Here is an 18,100-nt window from a genome sequence, read left to right as displayed (position 1 = left end):
TGAGGAGGCAGACTCCTTAGTTTTATATGACAGTTGATTCCATACTTTGTTGAGGAAAGGGATGCTGCCTATTTGCCTTCTTGGAGATACAATTTATGAGCTCTGGCTCTACCTGTATTAAAGTGAACCACACTGAAAGTACAGTTAGTCATTCCTGAAAAGGACAACCTCACCTGTTCCAGAGTCAATAAGACTCAACTTCAGTTCTAAGCTTTCCTTCAAATTAATATTTATGAAATAAATGCTGACATTTATTGACTGCCTATTTATGCAACATGCATTTCATAATTCATTGAATCTTTAATGCAAACCTGTGTCTTATGTCTTATTATTAATCCTTTTTATAAACAGAGAAAAAGAATAACAGAGAAGTCAAGTCACTTGCCCATATTCTCACAACTACTGATAGTATCAAGCTTTGCACACTGTAATTCTTATCTCCAGACATGCTCACTTAATCTTATATCAGGTAAGTGTCCTTAACTTTCCTGATTCACACTATATGAGTTCTAGTGATATAAATATAAAATCAGGGCATGGATGTATTTTTGAAATAGTTATTTATATAATCTTAGCTTTTTTTTTTTAACTTACCAGAAGGAGAGATATTTAATTAAGTTAGGCAGCTCCCCCTTGTCCAGGCTGGTAGAATCCTGCTAGATACAATCCTTTCCCCTGCTTCTTGTTTAGCAGCCAAGAAGGCTTTGCATACAAGGTTTTTTGGGGGGTGGGTGGAGCCCATATATACAGTGGCAGACTTGCTGGTAATAAAATACCTTAATGGGTGAAACAATAAATTCTAGCCAAAGAGACACCTCCAAAACATCTAGAGCGTCTGAGGGACAGCCAAGATGAACAGATGATGTAACTTGTGTATGATAATCAGCCCTCCAGGCCAGGGCTGCTTCTGACTGGTTTGTGAGAAAAAGTCTTTGTCTCAGGTTCACCATAGAGAGAGGGACAGACACGCACAATTAATTTTGTGAGTAGTTAAGAAGTAATGTTGAAGAAAAATATTGAATTGGATTTGTCAACAGGTGATAATCTTGGAACAATTAAAACAGTCAGAGGGAGCCAACCATATTTCATTTTCATTTATTTTCCAAAAACATATTTCTTTTAAAAAGATCTTCCATTTGTTGAAATTATAAAGTCTCCTTTATATTTAATATCCTATATTTTCTAAGCACTGCATTATTGAATTATCAGGAAAATGTTTCCTTAGAAGTTTAAGTAATGACTGGTTGTTTTCTTAATAACCTCCATCCTTAGACTTGCTATGGAATAGTTTGATTGGCTGGTGGTTCCTACATGCGTGCTAAGTCACTTCAGTCATGTCTGACGCTTTGCAACCCCCTGCCAGGTTCCTCTGTGGATTCTCCAGGCAAGAATACTGGAGTGGATTGCCATGCCTTCCTCTTCCAGGGGATCTTCCCAGTTAGGGATCAAACCCATGTCTCCTGCCTCACTTGCATGCAGGCAGATTCTTTACTGCTGAGTCACCAAGGAAGCCTTGGTGGTTCCTAGCAGTTCCCTAATTCAAGTTGGTAAATATTTGGAATGAGAACCATGCTGGGCACTTCTGACAGGATATAAATATATATACTTTAGTTCCTGTTCTTGAAATGTTTGAGTTAGTTGGTAGGATAATAAATCAATAATAAAAATGGTTAAGTTTTATTGAGGGCTTACTTTGCATCTTGGAATGTTTAAGCACTCTACATTTATTGAATCATTTAATTATAAAAACAACCAGATTTCTCTTTTCATCCTTATTTTATATATGGAAACTGATACTTGGAGAGCTTTAGTATTGTGCTCCAGATTACATAGCAAAAAAAAAGTTGGTAACTGCTGCTGCTGCTGCTGCTCAGTCGCTTCAGTCATGTCCGACTCTGTGCGACACCATACATGGCAGCCCACCGGGCTCCTCTGTCTCTGGGATTCTCCAGGCAAGAACACTGGAATGGGTTGCCATTGCCTTCTCCGAAAAGTTGGTAAACTAGATTGCAACTCCAGGTATGTTCGTTTCCTACAGCTGCTGTAACAAAATGCTGCAAACTAGATGACTTGAAATAACAAAAACTCACTCTCTCACAGTTCTGGAAGGCAGAAGTCTGAAATCAAGTTGTCAAAAGAAACTTGTAACCTCTAAGGGAGGACACTTTTTTGCCTCTTCTAGCTTCTGGTGGCTGTTGTCGCTTCAGTCCATCTCTGGTGTCTATGTAACCTCAGTCTCTGCCTCATGTCTTCACAAGACCACCTCCTATCCTGTATCTTTTCTTCTCTCTCGTTTAGGATATTTGTCATTGAATTTAGGGCCAAACCAGAATAATACAGGAAAATCTCATCTTAAGGTACTTAATTTGATTACATCTACAAAGACTCTTTTTTTCAAATAAGGTCCCATTCATAAGTTCTCTGGGTTGAGATGTGGAGATACCATTCAATGGACTCCACCAAGCATTCTGATTGCAATGCCCTTTCTATGACTCTCAATGTGTAAATATAAATAGATTGAAGGGCATAGTAAGATATGTCTCAGTGGGAGGGAGCAGTAGAAAAGACAAAAGTACTGGCATTAGACAGAAAGGAATATGAGCCTTGCCTTTACTGTAATGATAGTCTGTTTCTCCTTGGGCAGGTTACCTATTAGTTCCAAGTTTCAGTTTTGTCATCTATAAAATGTGCTTTACTATATGTTTTGCCACATCAGTTTTTGAAGATAAAGAAAAACTAAATAAAATCACCAGGTCTCATATCTAGTGTTAGAGGAACCATTGACTAAAACTGCCCACCCTGTCCAGGCATGATAGTAACCACATGCCTGAGTTATCTCACAATAGGAAGTCCTGGTAAAGAATGTGTAACTAACAAATTACTACCAACCAGAATAATTTGTGATAGGTCAAAAGGAGAGAGGAGATGTCAATTAATGTGTCCTACCAACCTCCCAGAATCCTTCATGCTGGAATCCATCTTGGCAGGGCAATGCCGAGGAGCCTTTTCCAATAGTCTCTTGCTTTGTCAGCACATGTGTCTCCTCAGAAAATTCATTTCCAAGTTTTAGACAAGAGCCAGTTCTCAGGCCCTGGAAGGGATCTCCCCTTTTGCAACAGGTAGATACAAAATGTTAGTGTCCCTTTACTGCCCATGAACAAACGAACCAAAAAATGGGGGAAAAGGAAAATAAGGAGTAATTCGTCTCTGGATGAGACTCAAGAATAGAGTTTGGAGACTGCTTCAGTTAGGTATATCTTGATAGACTGTTTGATTTTCTACAGATGAGGACGACCTATGTGCTCTCTAGAAAAGGTGGATAAAAGAGCATTTATTTTGAAAAGAGAGTATTTTTACAAGAACATTATAGAAATGATTTCAGTCTGAAAAAATAGATTGCTACAGTGCCAGGAGAACTTTAACTTTTAGGATGAGGAGCCTGTAGAGAAATCTCAGGAATCTGTTATAAAGTTTTCAAAGACATTAAGATATTAAGTTTTTCTGTTTTCTGGCAAAATATTTTGTAGAGTAGAATTAATAGTCATGATACAAAGAACAATTATGTAAATGCACAAAGGCAAACAATTCAAGAGGAAATGAGCAGACAATTTTAAAGAAGTACTTTACAGGTATAAAAGTTTATATAGTCAGTGTCATCTATGAAGACATCTATGATATGACAGTGATATTATTACAGAAGGAATACACAACCCCATTAACAATCAGCATGTGCAATTAAAACTAATGACTGGTTAAAAAAACAATTGGACTAGCAAAAACTAAAAACTATGGAAAGATATATTCAGGAAGTAAGAGTAACAAGTGCTTAGGAAAGTATAACCTAATTATGAAAGTATAAGTTGAAATATCTTATAGTTTGAAAATACTTTGGCATTCTCTAAGACACAATATTTCCACTCTTAGAGAAAAAAATGTGTGCACATTTACATCAGGCTACATCTATAAAACTGATCATAGGAGCATCGTTAGTAATATTTTCAAACTTGAAACTGCCCAAATGGTCGCCAAAAGTAAAAACATCAAAAATACATTAAATAAGGAATGCTATATGATAATAAACATTAATGAACTACAAACACATACATCTACATGAATGTATCTCAATAACATGCTAAGTGAAATAATCATGTCACAAAAGAATACACAATGTGATTTTATTTATATAAATTCTAATTGCAAAAAAACTTAACTATCTGCTTATAATGGATATATGAAAGAGAAAATTGCAAAGAAAAAAAAAAAAAGAAATCCAGGAGATTTTAAAACAAATTTCAGCATAGTATCTGCTTGTAGGAGAGGGAAGGGAAAATACAGCAAGTCCTCTACATGCAAATGAATTCCATTCCAAGAGCACATCCATAAGTCCAATTTGTTCTTAAGTCCAAAGTTAGCCTAGGTACCCAGTTAACATAATCAAATATATAGTACTGTACTGTAATAAGTTTATAATACTTTTCACACAAATAGTACATAAGAAACAAACACAGAAAGCAAGACAATATTTTAAATCTTATAGTACAGTACCTCAAACAGTACAGTAGTATGGTACAACAGCTGGCATATAGGGTCTGCCATCTAATGAAGAGGCAAGAAAAGTTATTGACTTGAGGAGGGAAACGAGGTGAGAGAGGGTAGAGATGAAAGATTATCAGCAATAGAAATGGAGGGCAAGCTGCAATTTCACTCACGCCTGATTTTGATGGCACAGGTTTCTTGCTGGATTCAATTCTAAATATTCTCTTGAAAAAATTATGCAGTGATGTCTAGGTAGTAGCTCTTTTTTTTCTCATCATGGATGACAGGGTACAACTGTTCTGCTCTCTGAATGGCTGATGCAATCTTCGCATACCATTCTATGTTCAGGTACCATGCCTCAAACACTAACAGTGCCTCCTCAAATAAAGAAAAAACTTCTTGCCATTTCCTGCATCATGAATCTCTTTGGTTCTTCAGTGACTTCTTCATCCTGTCTCTCTTCATCTTTTCACTGGGACTTTAAATGCATCAGGTCTTCATCAGTAAGCTCCTGGTGTTGCACAGCAAGGGGTTCAATGAAGTAGTCCTTGCATGTTTGCTTCTTTGAAAGTTAACAACTTGAAGGTTTGTATGTAGGCTTCTGTGACTGGGTTATGGTGCTATGGCTTCCAAGGTACTGGGGAAATCCATGTTTTTCTAAAAACTTAATGGTGTTATTCATCTGCTCAATTTAACCTACTTTTTTTAAACTTTATGTTTACTCATGTACTATATGTATAGGCATACATGCGTTTTGGGTGGTTTTTGTACAAACATCTCACAATTTTTAAAATAACACCAAAAGATAATCCACTTGACATACTAGATTTTAGAGTTGAGTCAGATAGCAATTTGACTCAATAAGATACTCGGTCATTTACCTAATATCAGTTAAGAAGGAGCTAGACACTTGCCATAACTGTATCTTGAATTAAAAAAACAAAATAGTCAAGCAAAGATGTCAATGTAAGATGTACCTATACTTACTTCCTATCATAAGTACACTGAATCTACTGTTATACATGGAATAATTTCTTTCAAAAGAAATTCAGAAACTGAATTACACATCATGTGAACTAGAAAATATCTACAGTGAAATGGATAGATAATGTTGAGAAACATTCTCACAGTAAATCACAGCCTAGCATAGTAACATGGTATAGAAAAGGGACACAGAACCCTCAGATTCTCTCTGAGAAGCAAAGGGTTTAGACCAAGCATCTAGTGCCCTGATTTTTTAAGACTTCCATCTCACAGGTGGGCCTTAAAACCACCTAGTTCTGAAAATTAATGGAGCTTACTTCCACAAGACCCACAAGACTATACAAAGGAATATTCCTTAGTGGGATCAGGAGATTTGCTGTGTCTTTCCAGTGTTCCCCTGAAAAAGATCTATTTCCATTCTTTAAAACTATTGCCTGAGGGTTAGGCTTCTAATATATCCCACTATTGGGGCTTAATAGTGATCTTCCCTTAAGACCCTCTGGCAAGGCCGGCAGGCACTGTCTTCCCATAGTCCTGATGGCCCACTCTAGGTTCCCAAGTAGTAGAATGAAGGAAATGACAAAGATCAGAGCTGATATAGGAACTGAAAAGACCATACAAAAATCAATAAAATTAAAAGTTGGCATTTTGAAAATATAAACAAAATAGAGCAAACTTCAGCTAGACTTACCAAGGGAAAAATGATAGAGAAATGAAAGCAGAGACATTACAGTTTATAATAAACAAACACGAATTCTTAAGAGACTGCTATAAATAATTATACATTGACAAATTGGACAACCTATAAGAATAGATAAATTCTTAGAAACATGCAAACCACCAATACTGAATCATAAAGAAACAGAAAAACTGACCAGATCATTTACTAGTAGAAAGATTGAATCAGTAATCAAAAATCTCCCAGTGAAGAAAAGCAGAGAATTATATAGCTTCATGGTGAATTCTACTATATATTTAGAGAAGAATTAATGCCAATCCTCCTGAAACACTTCCAAAAAATAGAAGAGGAAGGAATCCTTTTAAAATTATTTTATGAGGCAAAAATTACCCTGATACTAAAACCAAAGAAGAACACACAAGAGATTATTACAGGCCAATATCCCTGATCCACATGGATGGAAAAACCCTCAACAAAATATTAGTAAAACAAATACAAAAATACACTGAAAGAATCATTCATCATGATGATCCAGTGAAATTTATTCCAGGGAGGTAAGGTAAGGTAGTTCAATATTTGCAAATTAATCAATGAAATGTACTACTTTAATGAACAAAAAGGATAAAAACCATATGATTATTTTAATAGATGCAGAAAAAGCATTTGACAAAATTTAACACCCATGTATCATAAAACAGGGCTTCCCTAGTGGCTCAGTTGATAAAGAATCTGCCTGCAATGCAGGAGACCTGGGTTCAATCCGTGGGTTGGGAAGACCCCCTAGAGAAGGAAATGGCAACCCATACCAGTAATCTTGCTTGCAGAATTCCATGGATGGAGGAGCCGGGCAGGATATAGTCCATAAGATCACAAAGAGTCAGACACAACTGTGTGACTAATTTTCTTTGACTTTTTGTATCATAAAAATTCTCAATAAACTGGGTATAGAGGGAGAATACCTCAGCATAATCAAGGCGACATATTACAAGCCCACTGGGCTTCCCCAGTGGCTCAGCGGTTAAGAATCTGCCTGAAATGCAGGAGTCACAGGAGATGCAGGTTCAATCCCTGGGTTGGGAAGATCCCCTGCAGGAGGGCGTGGCAACCCTCTCCAATATTCTTACTTGGAGAATCCCACAGACAGAAGAGCTTGGTGGGCTACAGTTCATAGGGTCACAAAGAGTTGGACATGACTGAAACAACTCACATGCACACACATTTCAAGCCCACACATAACATCATATTCAATGATGAAAACTGAAAATTTTCCCTCTAAGACAAAGAGCAAGATGAGAATGCTCACTTCTACTGCCTTTACTCAACATAGCACAGGAAGTTGTAGAGATATCAATCAGTCAAGAAAAAGAAATAAAAGTTAACCAAGACTGAAAGGAAGAAGTAAATTATGTCTCTATTTGTAGATGACATGACATATATAGAAACCTTGAATACTCCACCAAAAAACTATTATAAATAAGAAACAAATTCAGTAGAACTGCAGGATCCAAAATGAATATATGAAAATCAATTGTGTTTTATACACTAATGAATTAACAGAAAGAGAAATCAAGAAAACAATCCCATTTATAATTAAATCAAAATGAATAAAATACATAGGAATGAATTTTAACAAAGATTTCAAGGTCTATATGTGAAAACTATAAAACACTTATTAAAACTGAAGTGAAAGTGAAAGTTGCTCAGTTGTGTCTGACTCTTTGCGACCCCATGGACTGTACATGGAATTCTCCAGGCTAGAATATTGGAATGGGTAGTCTTTCTCTTCTCCAGGGGATCTTCCCAACCCAGGGATTGAAGGAGGCACCAATAAATGGACAGATATATCATGTTTGTGGATTGGAAGAATTAATATTATTAAAATGTCTATGTTACCTAAACCAATCTATGGATTATATGCAGTTTCTATCAAAATTCTAATGGCATTTTTCACAGAAATAGAATAATCTTAAAATTAGTATGGAATGACAAAAGATGTCAAATATCAAAAGCAATCTTGAGAAAGAAGAACAAAGGTAGAAGCATCATGATTGCTGATTTCAAACTATATTACAAAGCTACAGTAATCAAAGCAATATGTTATTGGCATAAAAAGCTATAAATAATCATAAATACCAACAGAACAGAATCAAGAAATAAATCTTCACATATGCAGTTAACTAATATTTAACAAGGAAGCCAAGAATACTCAATAAGGAAAGAATAGTTTCTTTAATAAATGTTGCTAGGAAAAATGTATACACACATGCAGAAGAATGAAATTACTAATAGATCCCCACTTACACAACTCACAAAGATTTAGTTGGAATGGATTATAGGTATAAACATAAGACCTGAAGCCATAAATTTCTTAGAATAAAACATAGAGAAGAAGCCCTTTAACATTTGTCTTGGCAATTTTGGTTATGATAACAAAACAAAGCAACTAAAGCCAAAATTAAAAAGTAGAACTACAGCAAATTAAAGTGCTTCTACAGAACAAAGGGAACAATCAGCAAAATGAAAATGTAACCTACAAAATGAGAGAAGATATTTTTAAATTGTCTATGTAATAAGGGATCAATGCCTCCAAATGTATGTATATATAATGGATTCATAGAACTCAGTAGCTAAAGAAGCAAAGTAATGCTATTAAAAAAAATGACAGAGGAACTGCATAGACATTTACTCAGGGAAAACATGCAAATGGCCAACAGGTACATGATGAGGTGTCCAAAAGTACTGATCATCAAGGAAATACAAGTCAAAATCACAATGAAATATTACCTAATACCTGTAAGAGTGGCAATCATCAAAAACACAAGAAAAACCAAGTGTTGTTGAGGATGTGAAAAAAAGAAACCTATGTGCATTGTTGATGGGAATGTAAATTGGTAGAGCCACTACTGAAAACATTATGGAGGTTCCTCAAAAAATTAAAAGTAGAACTAGCATATAATCCAGTAATCTCATTTCCTGGTATATATCTAAAGAAAATGAAAATAAAAACAGGGTATCCTAAAATTTATATGCTAATTATACCAAAATTAAACTGAAATTTAAAAAATAAATGGAGCACTTTATAAACTAAATGGTACTTTCACTTTCCTTTGAACATCTGAGAATATCTCTGATTATTACAAAGTAAAACCATTTTTGTGTGTAGATCAAAGTTTCTTCTATTCCTACTCCTCCTTCTCCTCCTCTTCTTTCTCTTTTTCTTCTTCTTCCTCATCCTCTGCCCCATGCCTTCCTCTTTTTCCTCTTCTTTGATGATGTATGTACTTTCTGTCCTATGCCAAAAATAAAGAAACAAACAAAAACTCTTCTATCTCAACCAGAGGTTAAAAAAAATCATATCTAAGCAACTTATCTTAACAATCAGCAGGACATTTGTTTGGAAATTTTACATATGGTGAAATGAATGAAAGTTCCTGGAACTTTGTAAGGTGTGACTCAGATTCAGGGAAAAATATTTAAATAACTAGTAAACTACTTATCTTGCTAGGCATGAAGTATTTCACAAACACACACAGAAAAACAAACAAATAAAAACAAAACAAAAAACTTTTAATATTACCATTCTAATATCATAACTATGTGCACAATTAGATTTTATTTCATCATTCTAGAATTTGCTTTCTGTGGTATATCTTGTTATTTGTTTGACAAAATATTTTTGGCAGTCTATTGATAGTTTAATAGCCAAGCATGTAGGAGAGTGAGAGATTTTCCGTCTGTTGATTGAGAAAGCCAAAGGGAGGAAAAGCCATTGCACAATTCTAGAGCAGGGTGATTATTCAGAGAACTTCACAAGGTGGCTTTTATCATACTTTTTAAACAGATGAGTATCTACTGAAAATCTGATATCTCATATTTTTCTTCTAAAATTTTTTTCTTTTGTTGCAGCTTTGCTCATCTTTGTTACTGCTTTGGTGGTCAGAGAAATAAGTAATCAATGAAGAGTCACATGAACACTGACAGATACAAGGTACACTGAATATGGGAATGTGGGAGTAGGAGCCGAGTTTTGGGGAAAGGGAGTGGCTGGATGCCTCAACTTTGACTGAAGAGTACAATATTATCTTTTGTCTTCAGTAAATGAGTAAGAAAAAGTTTTGTGGTTGAAAAAGAAAAAATATTTTAAAAATTTCTACACTTGGCATTTGTGTAGTTTATTTAAAGATATCAAAAAGTGAAGTGGTTTAAGAACTAGCATAGGATGGGATGACTTTGGCTTTTTATTTATAAGTAAGAGAATTATGGTTGATGACACAATGCATTATCCTTAAGCTATAAACCATTTTGTTTCAATTTCCTATGCAGTTTAACACCTAACACTTCCTTCTGCCCTATAAATATTGGTACAAATTATAACTACTCATACAGCACAAAATATATAGAAATTAACTTTAATGTCCATACTGAGAAATTGTTGGAAGTGAATCATGACTGTAATAAAAGAGTAAGCTTTGAATCACTTTCCCAAAAAAGGTTTAATGTGTACAATTCAATATTGATAATAGGACATGGTTCAAGAATGAATTCCCCAAACAACTGGCAGATGTGATAAGGCAGTTTGAAAAGACAGAAGAAAATATGAAAAAGTACATTCAAGGCAATATTTATTGAACAATGAGAGACCACACAGACCATTCACCTGATAAATGTGATATTCCTAACATACCAAACCAGAACCAGAAATGAGTTTTTGAGTTTATATGAAAGATTAAAAGAGAGAGGGAGTAGGAGAGATAGAGATACTTATATGAGGATATCAAGCCCAAACAACCTAATTCTTTGTTGAAAATACTCAGTGTTTGGATAATATAAGAAATATGCAGGGATTCAAGTAGCCAAAGCACAATGGTAAGAATACATGTGTTTGAGATATAATTTTGCCATGAGGTGAATAAATGTGGATTTGGGGTTTCTTTTTGTGACTTCCTAGAATCCAACTCCCTATCTGATCTATTTCTGGATAGCTTTTTGTGGAATCAGTGCCTCCGATCTTATGTATTAATGGGGGAAGATACTTTTAAGGATATGTCCTTCACTAAGTCTGTAAAGGAATTTGAACTCACTCTTCCTGCTCTATCACAGCCAGGGGCAGGAAGACAGCCCAAGGACCAGCATGAAAGCCTCTTCATGGACTTTGAAAATTGAGAAAGTTACACACAGGCCTGAAATGGAGAGAGGCATAATGGAACTCAAAGAGTTGATGTATTAGGACAAGACATAAATGCCGAACCAAATTCTAATTAATAAGTTTGAAGAATTATGGCATCCAGTGCTTTCTCCTTGATGGCAGATATCTGTGAACACTTCTTGGCAAAGTGAAGTACATTTTAGATGGTTTCAAGCTGTTTAAATTGATGTGAGAACAGGTAGAAGTTGTAAAAGGATTGGTTCTACTTCACTATGTCAGTTTCTATTGTGATAAATAAATGGTCATCAGCTTTCCCAGCAAGTAGATGTCAAATGTGAGTCAAAGCTGGGATTACCAGAGCTGTTCAATCCTGAAAAATTATCAGCCATTTTGAAAACTATCCCCATAGAATTTACTGATATTTGTATAGCTATCATCAGAAATATGCTGCTTGTAATGATCATTTTATGAACATCCAATTTATGTTATTTGTGTTCAATTCACAGGATAAGCATTCTCTTTTCTAATTTACTGTTAAATTTCTTACTTCTCTGGACCACTCATTTAAACTGTACAGTGTGGGATTTTGATTCAGACTAACCTAAATACAACTTTCAATAACTAACTTTTCTGATTTTACTATTATTTATAACTCTAAAGATGATTAATCTCTAATTTAATCTCTTTTTGTGACACAGCAAAAATTCCTAAGATATTCCATATAAAATATAGATAGAAAATTTATGATTTTAACTTAAACACTAGCTATAAAATGTTGAATTTGCTCAGTTCATTTGATCATATTAAATTCTCATTTTTTATTATCACTCATAGGCCTCATAAATATCAGTACATTCTATTATACTTAGATCATTAGCCATTAAACATCAACTCACTTATTTGTCATACCAAAATTGGTTGATACATCTTTAAATTTCAGGAAGACATATCTTTTCTTACCAAAATCTGAAAGAGTTGTATAGTTAGGTCAAGTTGAGCCATAGGCAGTAGGCAGACTGCTCTTTCTTTCTCTATACTGCTTTGGTTACTATACAAATAGATAACGTATTTTTCGTTTTCACCTTTGAAGAGGCTAAGTTGGAGGCAATCCACAGCAGGAGGAAAATTGTAGGCAATAGAACATGCCATCTGGTAGGAGTATGCTGGAAAATCTTCAGCTTTCTCATTTCCAGAAAGTAAAAGTAAAAGTCTATTAATTCAGCTCCTTGCTTGGCTGAGAAATAAATTCCAAAAGTCTCAAGTTGCATCTGGTTTACTCCATGTCTGGCTCTAATATGTACAATGTAAGCCAGACAATTTGGATGAAAATATTGCTCCTCTCTGAGCTTTTAGCAATTGGAAGGAATAATAATGTTTTTCATGTCTTAAATTCAGACACTGTCTCTGATATTGATCTGGAATGCACAGCCTGTCTGTTTGGGCTGTTCCTTAGGTGGTGGGATATAGTCTAAAGGTCTCTTCCTGAGAAGGAGAGGCTAATGATGGAAAAGATGGTTCCCTAGATCAGCTTACTTGCCAGTGAATCCTGTTACAAGACCATCATCAGTTCTCTGTGCTTTACACTGGTAAGACCTTTGAATATGCTCTTTGGGGCATACAGTTGCCTTTGGAAGCTACCATGGCTTCCTATTATTATAAAATTTTGACCATACCCTTCTTTCTATTTTCTTTTCTGTTTATCTATAAATATGAGTTTTTAATGCAGAAGTCATGCTAACGTGTATTTATGCTCTCTATAGGGCTTCCCACAGCCTTAAATGTACATGAAGCTTTTCTAACTATTCTGCTGATCAAAATAAATGTTATCCTTTTTCTCTTTACCTCATGGGCACAAGATAGCTGCCACAGTTCTAGGCATCAACTACATATTCAAATTAAGAAAAAAAGTGATAATTGGTCATCCAACCCTTATCTATCCTTTTCATCAGAAATAGTAAAACCTTTCTAAAAGTTCCTCACCAATAGTTATCTAACTTAGGTACCATTAGTCAGAACTATGTCACATGACTATCTTGCAAAGGAGGATAGGTATGTGGTTATTTTTCCAGTCTCTCTAGCAGAGGTAAGAAATTAAGTTTTGTAATAAGTATTGGGTATTGGTTTAGTTAGTCAACAGTTCCTTTGACTTGCATGAAAAGCAGTTAATACAGAGTTCACTTTAGTTCATTTCGGTTGCTCAGTCGTGTCTGACTCTTTGCGACCCCATGGACTGCAGCATTCCAGACCTCCCAGTCAGTCACCAAGCCCTGGAGTTTACTCAAAGTCATGTCCATTAAGTTGGTGATGTCATACAACCATCTCATCTTCTGTCATCCCCTTGTGGTCCCATCTTTAATCTTTCCCAGCAAATGAGTCCATTCTTCACGTCAGGTGGCCAAAGTATTGAAGTTTCAGCTGTAGCATCAGTCCTTCCAATGAATATAAAGGACTGATTTCCTTTAGGATGGATTGGTTGGATCTCCTTGCAGTTCAAGGGACTCTCAAGAGTCTTTTCCAACACCACAGTTCAAAAGCATCAACTCTTCGGCATTCAGCTTTCTTTATAATCCAACTCTCAAAACTCTCTTCTTTATAGTCATGTACATCCATACATGACTATTGGAAAAACCATAGCTTTGACTAGACGGACCCTTGTTGGCAGAGTAATGTCTCTGCTTTTTAATATGTTATCTAGGTTGGTCATAACTTTTCTTCCACACAAATCAATAAATTGCAATTGTTCCTAGCTACTAATTTGACAGAAAAAGCTTATTTAGTTCACGGAAATCAACAAAATATTTCATAGCTTCAAAAGATAGAAAAATGTACATAAGTTAATCAGTAGGCAATTCTTTAAGAATTCAAATTCCATGGTGCCTAATCTTATTATGCAGAAGGCAATGGCACCCCACTCCAGTACTCTTGCCTGGAAAATCCCATGGATGGAGGAGCCTGGTAGGCTGCAGTCCATGGGGTGGCTAAGAGTCGGACACGACTGAGCGACTTCACTTTCACGCTTTGGAGGAGGAAATGGCAACCCACTCTAGTGTTCTTGCCTGGAGAATCCCGGGGACGGGGGTGCCTGGTGGGCTGCCGTCTATGGGGTCGCACAGAGTCGGACACGACTGAAGCGACTTAGCAGCAGCAATCTTATTATATTCAGAGGAAAAACAATGTATGTGGGAATTATTTATAATTTTCCATTCACTAAGGGCTTCTAAAAATTAAACATAGAAACATTATTAAGGCAGTGTAACAAACTAAAATAATTCATATCTTAAATTGAAATTCAGGAAAAATCTAAACTGAGCCAAAGAACTTGCTTGTTATCTTTGCAGGAAATAATCTGATGCTCACCAGAGCCAAAAATACAAATCAGGCATCGTCAATCTTTATTCAAGACTATCACCTATAAAGGCAACATCTTTTTAATCTGTAAGTACTGGTTGCCCTGGAATCTAAGTCATGTTGTGTAGGAGTGGTGGGGCTTCTCTGGGGATATGAACCATCCTAATCTGGGGTTAGAGACATCCCAGGAAAGAATAAATCAAGAATGAACACCAGAGATAAAGCCCAGAGCAAGACCAGAGTAGGAAAACTTTTGCCAAAGTACCAAGCCAAAATTAAATGAAATATAGACTGTACAGTGAAAACATACTCTATTGCAGTCAGAAATATGTATTAATATTCAGAATATTGGCCTCATTGTCCACTCGCTATGTGTCTTTGGACAACTTGCTTAATTGCTCAAAATTTAGCTTTCTTAAATTAATGGAGAAAATAAGTCATAACTTTTAGATTGTGGTGAGAATTAGAGAAAATATAGATAAAATGTTTTACAGATTATTTATCACAGGTAATTATTTGTCTTATTTTGGGATTGTCTTAAAAGTAGGGATTCAAGTAAGGCTTGCATTCAAGTAGCTCATATGGTAGATAGACCCAGGGAAAGAAATGGAGGAAGAAGGGAAACTGTGAAGATGAGAGGGAAGAAATAAAATTCAATGCAAGGATGTTATAACATTTACTACCAGAGGCATCAGGGCTTGACTTGTCTGGGCCTGCTTAGAGAACAAACAGAATGCTTCCCAGATTGGGTGACTCAAGGAGCAGAAGACTAGAGCATTCAACCAGTCTTCTCTATTGGTTGAAAGTTTCCATTTTACATTGAGTGTTGCCCTGGAAGAGTAACCCTTCATAAAATCAGGCTGTGCTGTATTTGTGGGCTCAGAGATCTAAGCAGATAGAGCAGACTCCTCTTAAATAGAACGTTCAAGACAGAAAGCAAAAATATTTAAAAGTTTATGGCTGAAGCTAAATGCTATCAGGGTCCCATGAGTCTGAGCTCCTGGGAAATATTGGTCAGCTCTTGCCACAGTCCCTGGTAGCTTGGACGGTAAAGCGTCTGCCTACAATGCAGGAGACCTGGGTTCAATCCCTGGTTGGGAAGATCCCTTGGAGAAAGAAATGGCAAAACACTCCAGTATTCATGCCTGGAAAATCCGATGGACCAAGGAGTCTGGTGGGCTACAGTCCATGGGGTTGCAAAGAGACGGATAAGACTGAGCAACTTCTCTTCACTTCACTTCACTTCACTTGCTACAGTTGAAATTAGTGGCAAGTCATAGAGATATAACATGGGTAATAGAGGGATCTGCTATAGTTTTTGATAAGCTTATTATTATAGTGGTGAAATTAAAGGACATAAACATGCTTTCAGCAGTCATGCCATAAGGACATAAATCAGAAATTAAGAGCTTGAAAGATTGATCCAAGTGGCAAATGTCAAGGTGCTTGAGAAGTAATATCTTTGGACAATGTGTTTTTAAATGGTATAATCTGTCTCTGTTGTGGCAATATTTTTATCTTCCTAAAGTGGCAGTGTTAGTGAGTTACTGCTGCACATAGCTACTGGGAATTTAGTTGTTTCAGTGGCTTATTTGCCTGGATCCCCTGTCTATGGAATTTTTCAGGCAAGAATAGTGGAGAGCATTGCCATGCCCTCCTCCAGGGGATCTTCCTGACCCAGGGGTTGAAACAGAGTCTCTTATATCTCTTGCATTGGCAGGTTGATTCTTTACCACTAGAGCCACCTGGGAACCTGCTTGCCAATACAAGAGACATAAGAGACTCAGGTTCGATCCTTGGGTTGGGAAGATTCCCTGGAGGAGAGCATGGCAACTCAAACTCCAGTATTTTTGTCTAAAAAATCCCATAGACAGAGGACCCTAGCGGGCTACAGTCCATATGGTAGAAAGAGTCAGACACAACTGAAATGACTTAGCATGCAGTAGAGGTTTAGAAATATTATATTCAACTATTTTCATCTTCTTTGCCACAAATTCCATATATATAGATCTACCTATAAACCATGTCTCAAATATCATCATTTTGTTCCATTGTCAGCATCACCACTCAAATTCAAGGCTTCTTTGGTATGGATTGTCATTCTTTCTCTGTAAACATACTATGGCGACAATAAAACATGTCAGACAATTCAAAGCCTCCAGTCTTTCCCTTGCTGTTGCCATTGTTCATGTGCTAAGTCATGTGCTAAGTCCTTGCAACCCCATGGACTACAGCATGCCAGGCTTCATTGTCCTTCACTATCTCCTCGTTCTGTTCAGTTCAGTCATTCAGTAGTGTCCAACTCTTTGCAATCCCATGAACTGCAGCATGCCAGGCTTCCCTGTCCATCACCAACTCCCACAGCTTCCTCAAACTCATGTCCATGGAGTCTGTGATTCCCATCTAACCATCTCCTGCCTTCAATCTTTCTCAGTGTCAGGGTCTTTTCCAATGAGTTAGTTCTTCGCATCAGGTGACCAAAGTATTGGAGCTTCAGCTTCAGCTTCAGTCCTTCCAATTAATATTCAGGACTGATTTCCTTCAGGATGGACTGGTTTGATCTCTTGGCTATCCAAGGGACTCAAGCATTTTCTCCAGGACCACAGTTCAAAACCACAAATTCTTTAGCACTCAGCTTTCTTTATGGTCCAACTCTCACATCCAAATATGACTACTTGTAAAACCATAGCTTTAACTAGATGGACCTTTGTCAGCAAAGTAATATCTCTGTTCTTTAATATCATGTCTAGGTTTGTAAAAGCTTTTCTTCCAAGGAGCAAGCATCTCTTAATTTCATGTCTGCAGTCACCATCTGCAATGATTTTTGAACCCAAGAAAATAAAGTCTGTCACTGTTTCCATTGTTTCTCCATCTATCTCCCAGAGTTTGCTCAGATTCATGGCCATTGAGTCAGTGATGCTATCTAACAATCTCAGCCTCTGTTGTCACCTTCTCCTACCCTCAGTCTTTCCCACCATCAGGGTCTTTTCCAATGAGTTGGCTCTTTGCATCAGTGGCCAAAGTATTGGAGTTTCAGCTACAGCATTAGTCCTTCCAATGAATATTCAGGACTGATTTCCTTTAGGACTAACTGGTTTGATCAGCTTGCAGTCCAAGGGATTCTCAAGAGTCTTCTCCAGCAACATAGTTTGAAAGGATAAATTCTTAGGGGCTCAGCCTTCTTTATGCTCCAACTCATATCTGTACAGGACTACTGGAAAAACCACAGCTTTGACTATATGGACCTTTGCTGGCAGAGTGATGATTCTTCCCACTAATCTTGGATTAAATTCCAATTTCCTTTAACTTGCATATAGAACCTTATGTTATTTGTCCTCCAATTACCTCTGTGAATTTATTTTACTACTTTTCTTATTGCATACATACAACAGTTTAGCCACAAAGAC

The sequence above is a fragment of the Bison bison genome, unplaced genomic scaffold, assembly GCF_000754665.1.
Source record: "Bison bison bison isolate TAMUID 2011002044 unplaced genomic scaffold, Bison_UMD1.0 scf7180017864464, whole genome shotgun sequence".
Classification (NCBI taxonomy): Eukaryota; Metazoa; Chordata; class Mammalia; order Artiodactyla; family Bovidae; genus Bison; species Bison bison.
Note: the sequence above shows the minus strand (reverse complement) of the source record.